General features: G+C 36.2%; 16 non-coding genes across 16 annotated transcripts; 8 read left to right on the plus strand and 8 right to left on the minus strand.

The window, feature by feature from the left end:
• Positions 1–9699: 9699 nt before the first annotated feature.
• TRNAS-UGA (transfer RNA serine (anticodon UGA)) lies at positions 9700–9781 on the minus strand. Its single transcript has one exon. It is a non-coding gene; the product is annotated as a tRNA-Ser (tRNA).
• A 105-nt stretch (positions 9782–9886) lies between these two features.
• TRNAS-UGA (transfer RNA serine (anticodon UGA)) lies at positions 9887–9969 on the plus strand. Its single transcript has one exon. It is a non-coding gene; the product is annotated as a tRNA-Ser (tRNA).
• Positions 9970–11192: 1223 nt separating this feature from the next.
• On the minus strand, positions 11193–11274 carry TRNAS-UGA (transfer RNA serine (anticodon UGA)). The gene has a single exon. It is a non-coding gene; the product is annotated as a tRNA-Ser (tRNA).
• A 106-nt stretch (positions 11275–11380) lies between these two features.
• Positions 11381–11462, plus strand: TRNAS-UGA (transfer RNA serine (anticodon UGA)). Its single transcript has one exon. It is a non-coding gene; the product is annotated as a tRNA-Ser (tRNA).
• A 1168-nt stretch (positions 11463–12630) lies between these two features.
• On the minus strand, positions 12631–12712 carry TRNAS-UGA (transfer RNA serine (anticodon UGA)). The gene has a single exon. It is a non-coding gene; the product is annotated as a tRNA-Ser (tRNA).
• A 106-nt stretch (positions 12713–12818) lies between these two features.
• Positions 12819–12900, plus strand: TRNAS-CGA (transfer RNA serine (anticodon CGA)). The gene has a single exon. It is a non-coding gene; the product is annotated as a tRNA-Ser (tRNA).
• A 752-nt stretch (positions 12901–13652) lies between these two features.
• TRNAS-UGA (transfer RNA serine (anticodon UGA)) lies at positions 13653–13734 on the minus strand. Its single transcript has one exon. It is a non-coding gene; the product is annotated as a tRNA-Ser (tRNA).
• Positions 13735–13835: 101 nt separating this feature from the next.
• TRNAS-CGA (transfer RNA serine (anticodon CGA)) lies at positions 13836–13917 on the plus strand. The gene has a single exon. It is a non-coding gene; the product is annotated as a tRNA-Ser (tRNA).
• A 734-nt stretch (positions 13918–14651) lies between these two features.
• Positions 14652–14733, minus strand: TRNAS-UGA (transfer RNA serine (anticodon UGA)). The gene has a single exon. It is a non-coding gene; the product is annotated as a tRNA-Ser (tRNA).
• Positions 14734–14840: 107 nt separating this feature from the next.
• TRNAS-CGA (transfer RNA serine (anticodon CGA)) lies at positions 14841–14922 on the plus strand. The gene has a single exon. It is a non-coding gene; the product is annotated as a tRNA-Ser (tRNA).
• Positions 14923–15124: 202 nt separating this feature from the next.
• On the minus strand, positions 15125–15206 carry TRNAS-UGA (transfer RNA serine (anticodon UGA)). Its single transcript has one exon. It is a non-coding gene; the product is annotated as a tRNA-Ser (tRNA).
• Positions 15207–15312: 106 nt separating this feature from the next.
• On the plus strand, positions 15313–15394 carry TRNAS-CGA (transfer RNA serine (anticodon CGA)). Its single transcript has one exon. It is a non-coding gene; the product is annotated as a tRNA-Ser (tRNA).
• Positions 15395–15953: 559 nt separating this feature from the next.
• On the minus strand, positions 15954–16035 carry TRNAS-UGA (transfer RNA serine (anticodon UGA)). The gene has a single exon. It is a non-coding gene; the product is annotated as a tRNA-Ser (tRNA).
• A 106-nt stretch (positions 16036–16141) lies between these two features.
• Positions 16142–16223, plus strand: TRNAS-CGA (transfer RNA serine (anticodon CGA)). Its single transcript has one exon. It is a non-coding gene; the product is annotated as a tRNA-Ser (tRNA).
• Positions 16224–17468: 1245 nt separating this feature from the next.
• On the minus strand, positions 17469–17550 carry TRNAS-UGA (transfer RNA serine (anticodon UGA)). Its single transcript has one exon. It is a non-coding gene; the product is annotated as a tRNA-Ser (tRNA).
• Positions 17551–17656: 106 nt separating this feature from the next.
• Positions 17657–17738, plus strand: TRNAS-CGA (transfer RNA serine (anticodon CGA)). The gene has a single exon. It is a non-coding gene; the product is annotated as a tRNA-Ser (tRNA).
• Positions 17739–20000: the final 2262 nt, after the last annotated feature.

The raw sequence follows: 20000 nt of genomic DNA on the forward strand, positions 1-20000 counted from the left end.
GCCGATGACGTTGGATTTTGCTCAAGAATCCCTGTCGGAACCAGCATATTTTGCCGTATGCGCCAAGGACCCTGTCCGAATCAGCAAGAAAGTGAGCAGTCTGGAATTGGAAATCAACGGTTGTGTTGGGCGTGTGGACCCGTTTGTCATGTCTAAGTCACAACCTATGATAGGGACTGATTTTCTTCAGAACAAAAGGGTTGACTTTATCCACGGGAAGGTCTACGTGGAGTCCCTTAATTTCAAAAGGTGTTGATTATAGAAGAGGCTTTTATGTATACAGGATATGTTTTTCACATTAAAGGATATAATTATGTATAAGAATACCCTTTTTGGTTCCATGTTAGTTTTAGTTTTTGTTATATTTTAGGTTTTGTTCTGTTACATATAGGAAGAATTAAATAAAGATTTATGTCATTTCCAAGTTTCCTTTCATTTTATTTTGAATGGCAAATTCCAAATAAATTCATTGACAATTTATTTTTTTTGATTTTACTAAATGGCCTTCTCATAAAAGAGAGAGAGAGAGAGAGAGAGAGAGAGAGAGAGAGAGAGAGAGAGAGAGAGAGAGAGAGAGAGAGAGAGAGAGAGAGAGAGCATTACAAACTATGATAACAGGTTGGACATAAAAGGCACCAACCACCCATTGAGATAATACTGCTAGCAACTTATTAGGTTCTTTGAATATATATATATATATATATATATATATATATATATATATATATATATATATATATATATATATATATATATATTTATTTATATATATATTCATATGTTTATATATATATATATATATATATATATATATATATATATATATATATATGTTTTGTGTATATATGTATATAATGTTGTGTATATATATGTATGTATATATTTATATATATATATATATATATATATATATATATATATTTGTTGTGTATATATATGTATATAATGTTGTGTATATATGTTTGTATATATATGTATATATGTTGTGTATATAAATGTATATATATTTATATATAGTTATATACATGAAGTTTTTTATATTGCACTCTGATTTTACATTTATAGGTATTCAATTTGTTTGGTTACGTGATATCATATATATATATATATATATATATATATATATATATATATATATATATATGTATATATATATATATATATATATATATATATATATATATATATATATATATATATATATATATATAGTTATGCTTTTTGAATGCGAATGAATATGTATAACGTTTCAATTTCTCCAGCAGCTAACAATATTTGATCAGTAAATGCAAGAAAATCCTTTTATTCTTCCTTGGAGGAAGGATTCCAGTTGTCCTTCAAATAAACAAGAAATAATGAATAAAGGATGGAGGTGTTGCAATTAAATGCAATTTTTATTTATAATTGATATTGTCTTTTCTTCTTTTTCTTTTTCTTTTTTTATTGCGATTATTATTATTATTATTATTACTATCCAAGCTACAACCCTAGTTGGAAAAGCAAGATGCTATAAGCCCAAGGGCCCCAATAGGGTAAAAAAGCCCAGTGAGGAAATGAAATAAATAAATGAAAAGAACAAATTAACAATAAATCACTCTAAAAAAGGCAACAACGTCAAAACAGTTATGTCATATATAAACTATTAACAACATCAAAAACAAATATGTCATATATAAACTATAAAAAGACTCATGTTCGCCTGGTCAACAAAAAGCATTTGCTCCAACTTTGAACTTTTGAAGTTCTACTGATTCAACTACCCGATTAGGAAGATCATTCCACATCTTGGTTACAGCTCTAATAAAACTTCTGGAGTACTGCGTAGTATTGAGCCTCAGGATGGAGAAGGCCTGGCTATTAGAATTAACTGCTTGCCTAGTATTACGAACAGGATAGAATTGTCCAGGGAGATCTGAATGTAAAGGATGGTCAGAGTTATGAAAAATCTTATGCAACATGCATAATGAACTAATTGAACGACGGTGCCAGAGATTAATATCTAGATCAGGAATAAGAAATTTAATAGACCGTAAGTTTCTGTCCAACAAATTAAGATGAAAATCAGCAGCTGAAGACCAGACAGGAGAACAATACTCAAAACAAGGTAGAATGAAAGAATTAAAACACTTCTTCAGAATAGATTGATCACCGAAAATCTTAAAAGATTTTCTCAACAAGCCAATTTTTTGTGCAATTGAAGAAGACACAGACCTTAAATGTTTCTCAAAAGTAAATTTGCTGTCGAGAATCACACCTAAAATTTTGAAAGAGTCATACAAATTTAAGGATACATTATCAATACTGAGATCCGGATGTTGAGGAGCCACCGTCCTTGACCTACTTACAATCATACTTTGAGTTTTGTTAGGATTCAACTTCATACCCCATAATTTGCAGCATGCACTAATTTTAGCTAAATCTCTATTAAGGGATTCACCAACCCTAGATCTACATTCAGGGGATGGAATTGATGCAAAGAGAGTAGCATCATCTGCATATGCAACAAGCTTGTTTTCTAGGCCAAACCACATGTCATGTGTATATAGTATGAAAAGTAATGGGCCAAGAACACTACCCTGTGGAACACCAGATATCACATTCCTATACTCACTATGGTGCCCGTCAACAACAACTCCTTGAGATCTATTACTTAAAAAATCAATAATAATGCTAAGAAACGACCCACCCACTCCCAACTGTTTCAGTTTGAAAACAAGGGCCTCATGATTTACACGGTCAAAGGGAGCACTAAAATTAAGGCCAATCATACGCACTTCCTGACCACAATCAAGGGACTTCTGTACAGCATTGGAGATTGTAAGAAGGGCATCACATGCTCCAAGGCCTTTACGAAAACCAAATTGCAAACTAGGGAGTAAATGATTATCTTCAGCAAACCTATTAAGACGTTCAAAAACTTTAGATTATATGGGAGTTATGGAAATTGGGCGGTAATCAGTGGGACTTGAGCTACCACAAACACATTTACATAGAGGAGTAACATTACCAATTCTCCAACAAGTGCTAAAAGTTCCTCCTCTTGCTAACTTGCGCAAAATAACAGATAACTTTGGAGCTAAGAAATCTGCTGTCTTTATAAAAAACAAAGGAAAAATACCATTTGGGTCTACACCACCATAAGCATCAAGGTCCATCAACAGAGTTTTAATCTCACGAGATCGAAAAGCTAAACTAGTTAGTTTAGCCTCAGGAAAACAGGAATGAGGAAGTTCAAGTTTTTCATTACTCTGGTTACTGTCAAAAACATCAGCCAAAAGGGTTGCCTTTTCCTTTGGACAGTGAGTGACTGAGCCATCAGTGCAGATTTAAGGGTAGACCACCATTTATGTTCCTGAGTTGTACCAGAAAGGGTTTCTTTTATGGTAAAATTGTACCCCTTTTCAGTTGAGGCATAAACTCTCTGAGCAAAAGCTCGAAGCAGAGTATAGTTGTTCCAGGTCAAATCTGATCTGTTACCCTTCCAAAGGTGATAGGCCTCCTGCTTCTCCAAATAAGCACGTCTACAATCATAATTGAACCACGGTTTGTCTTTCACTCGGTACCTCAGCACACGAGAAGGGATACGCATATCGATTATGTTGACTAGATTCTCATTCAAAGGGACAACAGGATCTACACTATTATATAATTGTGACCAATTCAAGCACAAAAGATCATGCAAAATTCCATTCCAGTCTGCTTGGGATTTCATATAAATTTTACAAGAATATGATATATCAGGGACAGGCTGCTCAGTCTTCACTAATAATGAAATCAAGGCATGATCAGATGTCCCGACTGGAGAACCAACCTTACTAGTTATAACGCCAGGGGAGTCAGTGTATACGAGGTCCAAGCAATTACCAGACCTGTGAGTAGCTTCATTTATGATTTGCTCACAGCCTGATTCGGAGGCAAAGTCTAAAGCTCTTAAGCCATGGCGATCGGTAGGAGAGATAGAACTTAACCACTCCCTATGGTGAGCATTAAAATCACCAACAAAGACAAAAGAAGCCTTTCTATCATCTTCTTGTATCTTAGCCATAATGGTAAGAAGACAATCGAAGATAGAATCATCCATGTCTGGACTTATGAGAAGCAGGGTACTCTGTTCTAATATACACTGCCATTCCCCTGGCCCTAGGGATGGCATTGCGTTTCAACATTATTGGCTTCTTAAAACCACTTATAAGGAGCTCAGATGAGTGCCTCATATTAGAATTCAAAGTTTTGAGCACAAAAGAATATCATACTGTCTGGATGCAACTGTAAGGTCTTGGATATTTGCATGAAGACCACGAATATTGCAATACAGAAGACGACATTGACGAAATCTAGGACGTACTGGTCCCGGATTTCGCTCAATGTCTCCAGACAGCATAAGAATTAATAGAAATAAAAAAGAGACATCATACTTAAAAACTAGATTAACAAGAATTATAACAAAAACAATATGTACAGAATTATAAATAAAGTGATTGATGATACCCATAGACTATAGTAAAAAGTCGGAAAAACTGGTCAACATGGAGGAGCCGATACACCATGCAAGGCTAAATACCCTCCAGGATAGCCACTTCAACTGAAGGGAGGACAGTAAAGATGGTTTTGAGAAGAAAAAGAGTCAGAAAAAGGAAAAGACAACCTCTTGATAAACCACCAGGCATCCACGGCCCTTCTATTAAGCCTGTCCAACACACCATTTCAAAAAAACAAGAGGAATAAAAAAATAATAAGATGGAATAGTGTGCCCGAGTGTACCCTCAAGCAAGAGAACTCTAACCCCAGACAGTGGAAGACCATGGTACAGAGGCTATGGCACTACCCAAGTCTAGAGAACAATGGTTTAATTTTGGAGTGTCCTTCTCCTAGAAGAGCTGCTTACCATAGCTAAAGAGTCTCATCTACCCTTACCAAGAGGAAAGTACACTGAACAAATTGCAGTACAGTAATTAACCCCTTGGGTGAAGAAGTGTTAAGTATCTCATTGTTGTCAGGTGTATGAGGAAAGACGAGAATATGTAAAGAATAGGCCAGACTATTCTGTGTAAGTGTAGGCAAAGAAAAAATAAGCCGTGACCAGAGAGAGGGATCCAATGCATTACTGTCTGGCCAGTCAAAGGATCCAATACCTCTCTAGTGGTAGTATCTCAACGGGCGGCTGGTGCCCTGGCCAACCTACTACCACTAGTAGTATTAGTAGTAGTAGTAGTAATAGTAGTAGTATACAACAAGAACAACACCAACAACAGCAACTGCAGTCGTTTCTAGCACACTGCAGGACAAAGGCCTCAGACTTGTCGTTATTCATATAAGAGGTTTGGTCAGTTATCTTCACCACGCTGGCCAGTGCGGTGGTCTGATCGCTCATAGCAAACCAAGCTAGTATGGGTGGCCCTGAGTAGTACAGCTATGCTGATTCATGGTGATTCACAAACCCTTTCACCACGTTAAGGTATCCCCACCCAGTATATCTAGATATAAATCAGAAATTGACTATTAATCAAAGTTCAAAGAATTGTTTTCTGATATGAATTGTATGTCGTAATGACCTATAATTGAGAATTAAATGAAAAGAAAAATCTTAACGTACTAAATTAATCTGAATAATTGCGTTAAACAGGTAATGTCACAGTGCACTCTTAAGAACTACTTTTTCTATTGCCTCTCGAGGCGAGGTCAGGATGCTATCAGAATTTACAGGGAAATCAAATGAATACGATAATCGTGACCGATGCTGTCTGTGAACTTAGAAGATTTGTAAAAGTCTGGCAGTAAAACAAATTGGATAATTTGAATGGGAGACTCGAGTGATTGCATACTTCAAAATTCATAACAAAACGTGTGAAAAATTTTCCACTTTAATTTTAGTGTAGGATAATGTTTTATATGTTTAGGTAAAAACACTTACACAAACACATGTTTATGTATATATATATATATATATATATATATATATATATATATATACACAAACACATGTTTATGTATATATATATATATATATATATATATATATATATATATATATATACACACACACACACACACATATATATATATATATATATATATATATATATATATATATATATATACATACTGTGTATATACATATGTACAGTATATACACAGTATGTATATATATATATATATATATATATATATATATATATATATATATATGTGTGTGTGTGTGTGTGTGTGTGTCTGTCTCTGTTTGTATATATATACATATGTATATATATAATATATATATGTTCTTTTATATTAATTTTATTTAATTTTTATAAAGTAAACGTTATTACATTTATGAAAAAAAGGTTCTCTCAAATATTAACAATATTTTTTTTTTATCTTTTACATACATACATACATATACCAAAGGCACTTCCCCCAATTTTGGGGGGTAGCCGACATCAACAAATGAAACAAAACAAAAAAGGGGACCTCTACTCTCTACGTTCCTCCAGCCTAACAAGAGACTCAACCGAGTTCAGCTGGTACTGCTAGGGTGCCACAGCCCAACCTCCCACATATCCACCACAGATGAAGCTTCATAATGCTGAATCCCCTGCTGCTGCTACCTCCGCGGTCATCTAAGGCACCGAAGGAAGCAGCAGGGCTTACCGGAACTGCGTCACAATCGCTCGCCATTCATTCCTATTTCTAGCACGCTCTCTTGCCTCTCTCATATCTATCCTCCTATCACCCAGAGCTTTCTTCACACCATCCATCCACCCAAACCTTGGCCTTCCTCTTGTACTTCTCCCATCAACTCTTGCATTCATCACCTTCTTTAGCAGACAGCCATTTTCCATTCTCTCAACATGGCCTCAACACATTCATATCCACTCTAGCCGCTAAATCATTTCTTACACCTGTTCTTACCCTCACCACTTCGTTCCTAACCCTATCTACTCGAGATATACCAGCCATACTCCTTAGACACTTCATCTCAAACACATTAAATTTCTGTCTCTCCATCCCTTTCATTCCCCACAACTCCGATCCATACATCACAGTTGGTATAATCACTTTCTCATATAGAACTCTCTTTACATTTATGCCCAACCCTCTATTTTTTACTACTCCCTTAACGGCCCCCAACACTTTGCAACCTTCATTCACTCTCTGACGTACATCTGCTTCCACTTCACCATTTGCTGCAACAACAGACCCCAAGCACTTAAACTGATCCACCTCCTCAAGTAACTCTCCATTCAACATGACATTCAACCTTGCACCACCTTCATCTCTCGTACATCTCATAACCTTACTCTTACCCACATTAACTCTCAACTTCCTTCTCTTACACACCCTTCCAAATTCTGTCACTAGTCGGTCAAGCTTCTCTTCTGTGTCTGTTACCAGTACAGTATCATCCGCAAACAACAACTGATTTACCTCCCATTCATGGTCATTCTCGCCTACCAGTTTTAATCCTCGTCCAAGCACTCGAGCATTCACCTCTCTCACCACTCTATCAAATTACAAGTTAAACAACCACGGCGACATCACACATCCCTGTCTCAGCCCCACTCTCACCGGAAACCAATCACTCACTTCATTTCCTACAGTATATTTTCCATACAGTATATTAAATTAGTACACTTTATGAATCTACAGTACATACATTAAATCTATGTATAATGTCGTGCATTATACCTCAAATGTTAGTCCATGTTGTGAATTTCTCTTTCAGTCAGACCTTTATCGAATTTCTTCCACTTCTGAATAATGAACTTTTTGGATCTTTGACCTTTGTCTTCGGGTGTTCTTTACACGTATTGGTCTTTTCCGTTGTGGTCGCCTACGGTGTGCCGTGTGGAGCGCAATGTAGGCAGTGCTATATAGGTTACTTGAAGTGTTAACCTTTATGAGATTCTAGGAATTTGATTGAATGGGTTTTAATAATAATAATAATAATAATAATAATAATTATTATTATTATTATTATTTTAGGGCTTTTAAGATTTTAGAATTTGGAAGATCAGTTGTGTTTTATATATATATATATATATATATATATATATATATATATATATATATATATATATATATATATATATATATATATATATATATTCCCGTTGCTGTGATGCTTCATACTTTTAATTCTTGCTTTCTATTGTCCATCTTTTAGGAAGGGTTTGGTAGAGATGTTAGGTTGCCCGTTCCATTGGCCTCCATGGAAGAGAGGGAATCATGTTAAAATTTGCATTAAATATAAAAGTTCATTGCAGATGGCGGGTTTCTTTTAATTTGATATTATTTTAATTATAAAATGTCAGTTTACAATTAAAGTCCAATCTTTTTACTATTACTATTGCCTCTGAAGTATTTTGTTAATATTTATTATTATTATTATTATTATTGTTATTATTATTATTATTATTATTATTATTATTATTATTATTAACATTATTATTATTATTATTATTATTATTATTATTATTATTATTATTATTTAAATTATTATTATTATTGATATTTATATAATTATTATTATTATTATTATTATTATTATTATTATTATTATTATTATTATTATTATTATTATTGTTATTATTATTATTTTTATTATCATTATTATTATCATTAATGTTTAAAGATGCAGCAGAAAGAGTCAGGTAAAAACACACATTTATGTATGTATATATATATATATATATATATATATATATATATATATATATATATATATATATATTTATATATATAATATATATATATATATATATATATATATATATATATATATATATATATATATGTATATATATATATATATATATATATATATATATATATATATATATATATATATATATATATATATATATGTATTTATATATATACATATATATATATATATATATATATATATATATATATATATATATATATATATATACACACACACACATACAATATGTTATTGTGTTTGTCCCAACATTTCTTAAAAAGAATTCTTCTGCTTCATCTGATTTATTTGATAGCGTAATAGTAGATACCCAGGTATTAGTCATTTATATTAATTTTCTTTAAATTTTATAGGATAAGCGTCGTTACATTTACAAATATCAGGTTTTATCAAATGTGAAGGTTATTATTATATGGCGATGATCTCTGAAAGACATAGTTGCTGCAAATAAATCGGTCAAATACGAAAATTCTTTAAAGTGCTCTTTTGAAATGACTCGTTAAATTATTCATAGAACACAGAGGCAGATAGAAACATCCGGATTCAGGAAGTGAATGATATCCCTGAACGATAAAAAGTTGACTGAAGAATTTTTTCTCATTACTATTCACGATGATTATTATTCAGCGGAAAGGAATTCATTGAATGATGTCTTATCAGGTGTGCACGTACTTGGCACGTTGTGTTATCTTATTGACAGAGTGTTCACGTGATTTTGTTATCAGGCTGCTAGTAACAGAATATATGAAGTTAAAATATTTTGATATCATTATATCTACAGTTAGTTTACTAACTCACATCTTGTACCCATCCAGGGATACCATGAAGAATTATTTCATTATGTTAACCTTAATTAGCTTACTTGGTCTTATTTTCTTTTACCTAATGGCCTTCACCAAAGCATTGAGAACTCTTTAGCTATGCTGAACTAATGATAATTCTTTATTTATAAATTCCATCTTTTTAGTTAGGAAATCAAGAAAAGAATTCCTCGCTGTGGACAGGATTCGAACCTATGCGGGAAGAGCCCAAAGGATTTCAAGTCCATCTCCTTAACCACTCGGACACCACAGCTGCTCCGAAAAGAATGTCATTCACATATCTTCAGCAGGTGTATCTACTAAGAATAATGATGGAATCAATTTGATTGAACTATGTAACAGACGGTTAATGTTCAGAGCTGTGGTGTCCGAGTGGTTAAGGAGATGGACTTGAAATCCATTGGGTTCTGTACCGCACAGGTTCGAATCCTGTCTACAGCAAGGAGTATTTTATCCTTTTAATTTAGAAAAAAAAATCACTGTTTGTTATGATGTCGTAAGGGAAGTTTAATAGAATGTAATTTAACTGTGGTCCATAGTTTCCATAGTTCCTTTAGAGTTGTTATATGTATAGTGAATACTCCTGTAACCACATGTCTGCATTGATATGGCTCACCAGGCCCATCGGGGACTTGCATACCTTTGTGCATGTCGCACACGTGAAATGAAGATGTGGGGGCTTCAAGTGCCTCTTCCATTGCATGCTGTCGTGGCCTTTTAAGGTGCTATGTATCTTGTGACCCAGTGCAGTGACTCCAATGTTAACACTTACTCTCCAGACCGTAAGGCTGGTAGCAAGAAATTTTAGCTCAGCGGAAAGTATTTTACATTTCTTTTAAGTTTCCTTGGCTTTGTCTTTGTATTGACTCTTTGGTGTTTATTTCATTGTTGTTTGTATAAGATTTGTTTTGGTCGCCATTCTTGAGGTATAGGGATCAGTAGACCAAGCCAGCATTGTTGGCGTTTACTGAGCATGGCTGTTATGCTTGTGCTTCCTGTTCATTCTAGAATCTGTGTATATGTGGAACCTAATCTTTCCAGGCAAGAGCCTTAATTGTCTGGAAACAGGGAATGTTATAAATCTATTGCTGGATTAGATGCTTTTGTTATTAGAGTCCAAACTTCAGCATCATACAGATATTTGGAGATACATATCGTTTTATGTACTTGAAAATTCTGTGGTCAGGCTCAGGTGTTAGTTCTGAAAAACCCAAGCACTCAGCTTGCCAAAACATGGGAAGCCCTTTTTATTGTCTAGAGGTAAGGTGTGCATTGGACTTTACCTTATCTGGTGTGGTAGTATTTAATACATTGTGTTATTTTTAGCTGCAGATACTTTACCTGATTCTGTTTTATCATGCTGCTAAGTACCTAGTTAGGGGCTAATGAAAAGAATATTTGAAGGTAGAATATTTTGATAGCATCATATCGACAGTTAGTTTACTTAGTCATATCTTGCTTTACCATTTAGCGTGCCCCAAACCAGGGGTCTCATGTGAATGCAGAATTATTTCGTTATTTTAACCAGATTTGGTTTATATGGTCTTATTTTCTGTTACCTAACGACCTGCACCAAAGCATTCAGAACTCAATAGTTGTGTTGAAGTAATGATAATTCTTTGTTTTATATGCCATCATCTGAGGAAATCATGAAAAGACTCCCTCGCTGTAGACAGAATTCGAACCTGTGCGGGCAAAGCCCAATTGATTTCAAGTCCATCTCCTTAACCACTCGGACACCACAGCTGCGCTGATAAGTATGTTGGTCACATGTCTTGAGCAGCTGTGGTTAATAAGAGTAATGCTGGAATCCGATTTGATTGAATCATGTAACAGATGGTGAAAGTTCAGAGCTGTAGTGTCCGAGTGGTTAAGGAGATGGACTTGAAATCCATTGGGCTTTGCCCGCACAGGTTCGAATCCTGTCTACAGCGAGGAGTATTTTATTCTTCAACTTCCAATGGAGTCACTGCTGTTCGTGATGTCATAAGGGAGATATAAAAAAAAAAAACATTGTCTTATAGTTGTCCATTTTTACTGATGATGACGTAGTTTCTCTCTAGATGTTAAATATTGAGTGAAAAGTCCCATTTTTGTGCATTGATATGGCTCATCAGACCCATCGTGAAGTTGCGTACCTTGCCGCATGTCAAACACATCAAATGATGATTTTGGGGGCTACAAGGACCTTGTCTAGGTTATACTTCTGCGGTCTTTCAAGGTGCTATGTGCCGTGTGATCCTGATCCAATGTAGTGACCTCATTGTTATCTCAAACTCTCCACACCATAAGGTTTCTAGGAAAATTTCCAGTCAGCTGGTAGCATTTTGCATTTCTTAGAAGTTGATGTGGCTTTGTCTTTGGATCACTTCCTTTGTGTCTGTTTTTTAATTGTTCTTATAAAAAAAAAGTTTTGTGGAGCCATTCTTCAGGCATAGGGATCATTTGACCAAGTCAGCATTGTTCACGTTTGGTGAGTATGGCTGTTATGCTTGTGCTTCCTGTTCTTTCTAGAATCTGTGTGTGTGTGGAACCTAGTCTTTCCAGGCAATAACCATAATTATCTGTAAAAGGGGATGTGATAGACTTCCAGTTGCTTGAGATGCATTTGTTATTAGAGTCCAAGCCTCAGCATCATACAGAAATGGTGAGATAGATATCGCTTTATATACTTGAAAATTTTAGTGGTCAGTCTCAGGTGTTTGCTCTGATAAGCCCAAGCTCTTAGCCTGCCAAGAGAATGTGAAGCTTTTTTTTTTTTTTTTATTATCTAGAGGTAAGTTGCGCATTGGACTTCGTTATATCTGGTGTACTCGTACTTAATAACATGGATCTAAGCTGCAGATAGTTCTCCGATTGTTTGTTATTATGCTGCTAGTACCAACTATAGTCGGGGGGGGGGGGGGGGTGGGGGGGTGTTATTACTGCACAGAATATGTGATGGTAAAAATTGTGATAGTATCATATCAATACTTAGTTTACTAGTTCATATCTTGGTTTACCATTTTGCCTTGCTAAACCAGAGGTACCTTGCAGCACATGTAAATATATAATTAAAATTTCCTATTGTGTTTGACTTATGATATCAAGAAAAGTCTTCCTCGCTGTAGACAGGATTCGAACCTGTGCGGGCAGAGCCCAATGGATTTCAAGTCCATCTCCTTAACCACTCGGACACCACAGCTCTGAGCATTCACTGTCTGTTACACAATTCAATCAAATCTGATCCCATCATTATTCCAAGTAGATACACCTGCTGAAGATATGTGAATGACATACTTCTTGGCCCAGCTGTGGTGTCCGAGTGGTTAAGGAGATGGACTCGAAATCCATTGGGCTCTTCCCGCACAGGTTCGAATCCTGTCTACAGCGAAGAATATTTTATCCTTTAATTTTCAGTGAAATCACCTCTGCTGATGATGTCATTAGGGAGATATGATAAAATCTAATCTAACAGCAGTCAATAGTTATCAGTGATGAAATAGTTCCTCTATAGATGCCAAAGTTAGTGCGAATACTTTTACTGCCATTTGTGTGCATTGATATGGCTCACCAAGCTTCTGGTGGACTTACATTCCTTGTTGCATGTCAAACAAGTAAATGATTATTCGGGGCCATAAGGACCTCTTCTATGGCGTGCTGCCATGACCTTTCAAGGCGTTATGTGCCTTGTGACCCCAGTGTTAACACTTAGTCTTCAGACTATAAGTTTGCTACCGATAAATTTCAGATCAGCTGGTGGGATTTTGCATTTCATTAAAGTTGACATGGCTTGATTTGGTATCGCTTCTTTGGTGTGTAGTTTTTAGTTGTTCGTATAAGATTGGTTTTGGGTGCCGTTGTTCACGCATGGTGATCACGAGACCAAGCCAGTATTGTCGGTGTTTACTGTGCTTGGCTTTATTCTTGTGCTTCCTGTTCTTTCTAGAATCTGTGTGTGTGGAACCCAGTCTTTCCAGGCAATACCCATAATTATCTGTAAACAGTGAATGTGATAAACTTTCTGTTGGCAAATGACCTACACCAAAGCAATGAGAACTCTATAGTTTTGCTGAAGTAATAATAATTCTTTGTATCTAAATTTCATATTGTCTTTGGCTTATGATATCAAGAAAAGAGTTCCTCGCTGTGGACAGGATTCGAACCTGTGCGGGCAGAGCCCAATGGATTTCAAGTCCATCTCCTTAACCACTCGGACACCACAGCTCTGAGCATTCACTATCTGTTACAAACTTCAATTAAATCTGATCCCATCTCTTAGTAGATACACCTGCTGAAGATATGTGAATGACATACTTCTTGGCCCAGCTGTGGTGTCCGAGTGGTTAAGGAGATGAACTCGAAATCCATTGGGCTCTGCCTGCACAGGTTCGAATCCTATCTACAACGAGGAATCTTTCATCCTTTAATTTTCAGTGAAATCCCTTCTGGTGATGATGTCGTTAGGGAGATATAATAAAATTTAATCTTACAGTATTCCATAGTTATCAATGATGAAATAGTGCCTCTATAGATGTCAAAGGTAGAGTGAATACTCCTGCTACCATATGTATGCACTGATATGGCACACCAAGCCTCTCGTGGACTTATGTTCCCTGCTGCATGTCAAACACATCAAATGATTATTCGGGGCCACTAGGACCTCTTCTATGGCTTGCTGCCATGACCTTTTGAGGTATTATATGCCGTGTGACCCCAGTGTTAACTCTTAGTCTTATGACTATAAGGTTGCTACCAAGAAATTTCAGGTCAGCTGGTGGGATTTTCCATTTCTTTAAAGTTGAATTGGCTTTGTTTTAGTATCGCTGCTTTGGTGTCTATTTTTTAGTTGTTATCATAAGATTGTTTTAGGAGGCATTCTTCAGGCATGGTGATCACGAGACCAAGCCAGTATTGTTGGGATTTGGTAAGTATTGCTTTTATGCCTGTGATTCCTGTTCTTTCTAGAATGTGTGTGTGTGTGGAACCTAGTCTTTCCAGGCAATAAATGGGGAATGTTTACTTATTGGCAAACGACCTACACCAAAACAGTGAGAACTCCATAGTTGTGCTGAGGTAATCATAAGTCTTTATATCTAAATATCATGTTGTGTTCAACTTATGATATCAAGAAAAGAGTTCCTCGCTGTGGACAGGATTCGAACCTGTGAGGGCAGAGCCCAATGGATTTCAAGTCCATCTCCTTAACCACTCGGACACCACAGCTCTTAAGCATTCACTGTCTGTTACAAACTTCAATCAAATCTGATTCCATCATTAGTCTTAGTAGATACAGCTGCTGAATATATGTGACTGACATACTTGTCGGAGCAGCTGTGGTGTCCGAGTGGTTAAGGAGATGGACTCGAAATCCATTGGGCTTTGCCCGCACAGGTTCGAATCCTGTCTACAGCGAAGAATATTTTATCCTTTAATTTTCAGTGAAATAACTTCTGGTGATGTCGTAAGGGAGATATAATAAAATCCAATCTAACCGTAGTCCACAGATACTGATGATGAAATAGTTCCTGCATAGATGTTAAATGTAGAGTGAATACTCCCACCACCATTTCTATGCATTGATATGGCTACCAGTCCCATCACAAAAATAGTTCCTCGCTGTAGACAGGATTCGAACCTGTGCGGGCAGAGCCCAATGGATTTCAAGTCCATTTCCTTAACCACTCGGACACCACAGCTCTGAACATTCACTATCTGTTACACACTTCAATCAAATCTGATTTCATTATTATTCTTAGTGGATATAACTACTGAAGATATGTGAATGACATACTTCTCAGCACAGCTGTGGTGTCCGAGTGGTTAAGGAGATGGACTCGAAATCCATTGGGCTTTGCCCGCACAGGTTCGAATCCTGTCCACAGCGAGTAGTATTTCATCCTTTAATTTCCGATGAAATCACTGCTGGCCATGATGTTGTAGGGGATATATGATAAAATCTAATCAAACCGTAGTCCATAGTTACCGATGATGACGTAGTTCTTCTATAGATGTTAGATGTTGAGTGAATAGCCTACTCCTTTTTATTATCTAAAAGATTAGGTGTGTATTGGACTTTCTCTTATATGGTAAGCTTGTATTGAATACATTATATTAGCTGCAGACAGTTCGCCTGTTTCTGTTATCATGGTGCTAGTACCTAGTCACGGGGTTGTTGCACAGAATGTATGAAGGTAGGCAATTTATATAATATCATATAGACAGTTAGTTTATTAGCCCAAATCTTAATTTAATAATCAGAGACAACAAAACTGGGGTACTATGGACTGCAGTAATTTTAGAATGATCATTTTTAATCTTAACTAGTTAACTTGGTCTTATTTTATGTTGCCAAATGGAGTGCACCAAAGTATTGAGAGCTTTATAGTTGTGCTGGAGTAATGATAATTCTTAGTTTCACTTAGGAACTCACGAAAAGAGTTCCTCACTGTAGACAGGATTCGAACCTGTGCGGGCAGAGCCCAATGGATTTCAAGTCCATCTCCTTAACCACTCGGCCACCATAGCTATGAACATTCACTGTCTCTTACAAACTCCAATCGAATCTGATTTCATCATTATTCCTAGTAGGTACAACTGCTGAAGATATCTAAATGACATACTTCTCAGCACAGCTGTGGTGTCCGAGTGGTTAAGGAGATGGACTCGAAATCCATTGGGCTTTGCCCGCACAGGTTCGAATCCTGTCCACAGCGAGGAATATTTCATCCTTTAATTTCCATTGATATCACTGCTGCCAATGATGTTGTAAGGGATATATACTAAAATCTAATCTAACCGTAGTCCATAGTTACCGATGATGACATAGTTACCGTATAGATGTTAAATGTAAAGTGAATACTCCTACCGACATTTCTGTACATTGATATGGCTCACCAGGCCCATCGTAGGCTTGCATACCTTTCCCCTCGTCAAACATGTCAAATGAAGATTTTGGGGCTACAAGGAATTCCTCTGTGTCATGTTGCCGCGGTCTTTTAAGGTGCTGTCCCGTTTGTCCATAATCCAGTGCAGTGACCCCATTGTTAACACTTACTCTTCATATTATAAGGCTGCTAGTAAGAAATTTCAGGTCAGCTGGTAGCATTTTGCATTTCTTTAAAGTTGACTTGACTTTGACTTATTGTTGCTTCTTTGTTATCTATTTTTCAGTTCTTTAGATGTGTTTTGGGAGCCATTCTTCAGGCATTAGGATCACGTGACCAAGCCAGCATTGTTGGTGTTTGCTGAGCATGGCTTTTATGTGTGTGTTTCCTGTTTATTCTAGAATCTGTGTGCGTGGAACCCAGTCTTTCCAGACAAAAGTCATAATCATTTGTAAAGAGTGAATGTGATAAACTTCCTGTTGCTTGAGATGTTTTTGTTATTAGGGCCCAAGGCTCAGCATCACACGTAAATGTTGGGATGCATATCGCTGTATTTAATTAAAATTTTAATGGGCAGTCTGAGGTATTTGCTCTAATAAGACCAAACCTTCATCCTGCCAAAAGTATGTGAAGCCCTTTTTATTATCTGAGAGATAAGGTGTGTATTGGATCTTCTCTTATATGGTAAGGTTGTATTGAATACTTTGTGTTATCTTAGCTGCAAATAGTTCACCTGTTTCTGTGTTATCATACTGCTAGTACCTAGTTAAAAGGGGTAATACACAGAATATATGAAGGTAGAAGATTTAGATAATATCATATGGACAGTTATTTTACTAGCCCAAATCTTGATTTACCATTCAGCCTGTATCAAACCTGTATTACCTTGCAGTACTGGGAATGTAGAATGAGTATTAATTTAACCTTAATTAGGTTACTTAGTCTTATTTACTGTTGCCAAACGTTCTGCGCCAAATTATTGGGAGCTTTATAGCTGTGCGGGAGTAATGGTAATTCTTTGTTTTTATTTTTTTTTTTGTCTGTATCACTTAGGAAATCACTAAAAGAGTTCCTCGCTGTAGACAGGATTCGAACCTGTGCGGGCAGAGCCCAATGGATTTCAAGTCCATCTCCTTAACCACTCGGACACCACAGCTCTGAACATTTACCGTCTGTTACAAACTTCAATCAAATCAGATTCCAACATTATCCTTAGTAGGTACAACTGCTGAAGATATGTGAAGGACATATTTCTCAGCACAGCTGTGGTGTCCGAGTGGTTAAGGAGATGGACTCGAAATCCATTGGGCTTTGCCCGCACAGGTTCGAATCCTGTCCACAGCGAAGAATATTTCATCCTTTAATTTCCACTGAAATCACTGCTGGCAATAATGTTGTAAGGGATATATAGTAAAATCTAATCTAACTGTAATCCATAGTTACCATTGATGATATAGTTTCTCTATAGATGTTAAATGTAGAGTGAATACTCCTGCCAACATTTGTGTGGACCGATATGGCTCACCAGGCCCATGGTAGGCTTGCATACCTTGCCGCTTGTTGAACATGTCAAATGAAGATTTTGGGACTACAAGGAATTCCTTTATGGCATGCTGCTGCGGCCTTTTAAGGTGCTATGTGCCGTGTGACCATAATCCAGTGCAGTGCCCCATTGTTTACACTTATTTTTCATATTATAAGGTTGCTAGTAAGAAATTTCAGGTCAGCTGGCCGCATTTTGCATTTCTTTACAGTTGACTTGACTTTGACTTTGTATTGCTTCTTTGTTATTTATTTTTCAGTTCTTTGGATAAGATGTGTTTTGGGAGAGATTCTTCAGGCATTGGGATCACGAGACCAAGCCAGCATTGTTGTTGTTTACTGAGCATGGCTTTTATGCTTGTGCTTCCTGTTCTTTCTAGAATCTGTGTGTGTGTATCCTAGTCTTTCCAGGCAAGAGCCATAATTATCTGGAAACAGTGAATGTGATAACCATCCAGTTGCTTGAAATGGTTTTATTATTAGAGTCCAAGCCTCAACATCATATAGAAATGTTGAGATGCATATCACTTTATATATTCAAAATTCTAGTGGTCAGTCTCAGGTATTTGCTCTAATAAGACCAAGGCTTCAGCTTGCCAAAAGTTTGTGAAGCCCTTTTTATTATCTAAGAGATAAGGTGTGTATTGGATTTTCTCTTATATGGAAAGCTTGTATTGAATACATTGTGTTATCTTAGCTGCAGATAGTTCACCTGTTTCTGTGTTATCATTCTGCTAGTACCTAGTCACGGGGGTATTGCACAGAATATGTGAAGGTAGAAAATTTAGATAATATCATATAGACAGTCAGTTTATTAGCCCAAATCTTAATTTACTAATCAGCGGGAGCAAAACTGGGGATACTATGGAATGCAGTAATTGTAGAATGATATTCATTATTTTTAACTTTAATTAGTTAACTTGGTCTTATTTTCTGTTGGTTAAGGAGATGAACTTGAAATCCATTGGGCTCTGCCCGCACAGGGTCGAATCCTGTCCACAGCGAGGAATATTTCATCCTTTAATTTCCAATTAAATCACTGCCGCCAATGATGTTATATGATAAAATCTAATCTAACCATAGTCCATAGTTACCAATGATGATATAGTTCCTTTATAGATGTTAAATGTAGAGTGAATACTCCTGCCGACATTTGTGTGCATTGATATGGCTCACCAGATCCATCGTAGGCTTGTGTACCTTTCCGCTTGTCAAACATTTCAAATGATGATTTTGGGGCTACAAGGAATTTGTCTATGGCATGCTGCTGCGGCCTTTTAAGGGACTATATGCCGTGTGACCATAATCCAGTGCAATGCCCTATTGTTAACACTTATTCTTCACATCATAAGGTTGCTAGTATGAAATTTCTGGGCAGCTGGCAGCATTTTGCATTTCTTTCAAGTTTACTTGACTTTGACTTTTTGTTGCTTCTTTGTTATCTATTTTTCAGTTCTTTGGATGTGTTTTAGGGGCCATTCTTCAGGCATTAGGATCACGAGACCAAGCCAGCATTGTTGGTGTTTGCTGAGCATGGCTTTTATGTGTGTGTTTCCTGTTTATTCTAGAATCTGTGTGCGTGGAACCCAGTCTTTCCAGGCAAGAGCCATAATTATCTGTAAAGAGTGAATATGATAAACTTCCAGTTGCTTGAAATGTTTTTGTTATTAGTCCAAGTCTCAGCATCATACAGAAATGTTGAGATTCATATCGCTTTATATGATTAAAATTTTAATGGTCAGTCTCAGGTATTTGCTCTGATAAGACCAAGCCTTAAGCCTATCAAAAGTATGTGAAGCCCTTTTTGTTATCTAAGAGGTAAGGTGTGTAATGGACCTTCTCTTATATGGTTAGGTTGTATTGAATACTTTGTGTTATCTTAGCTGCAAATAGTTCACCTGTTTCTGTGTTATCATGCTGCTAGTACCTAGTTAAAAGGGGTAATACACAGAATATATGAAGGTAGAAGATTTAGATAATATCATATGGACAGTTATTTTACTAGCCTTAATCTTAATTTACCATTCAGCCTGTATCAAACCTGTGTTACCATGCAGTACTGGG

This window comes from Palaemon carinicauda, chromosome 5 (assembly GCF_036898095.1).
Source record: "Palaemon carinicauda isolate YSFRI2023 chromosome 5, ASM3689809v2, whole genome shotgun sequence".
In the NCBI taxonomy this organism is placed as follows: domain Eukaryota; kingdom Metazoa; phylum Arthropoda; class Malacostraca; order Decapoda; family Palaemonidae; genus Palaemon; species Palaemon carinicauda.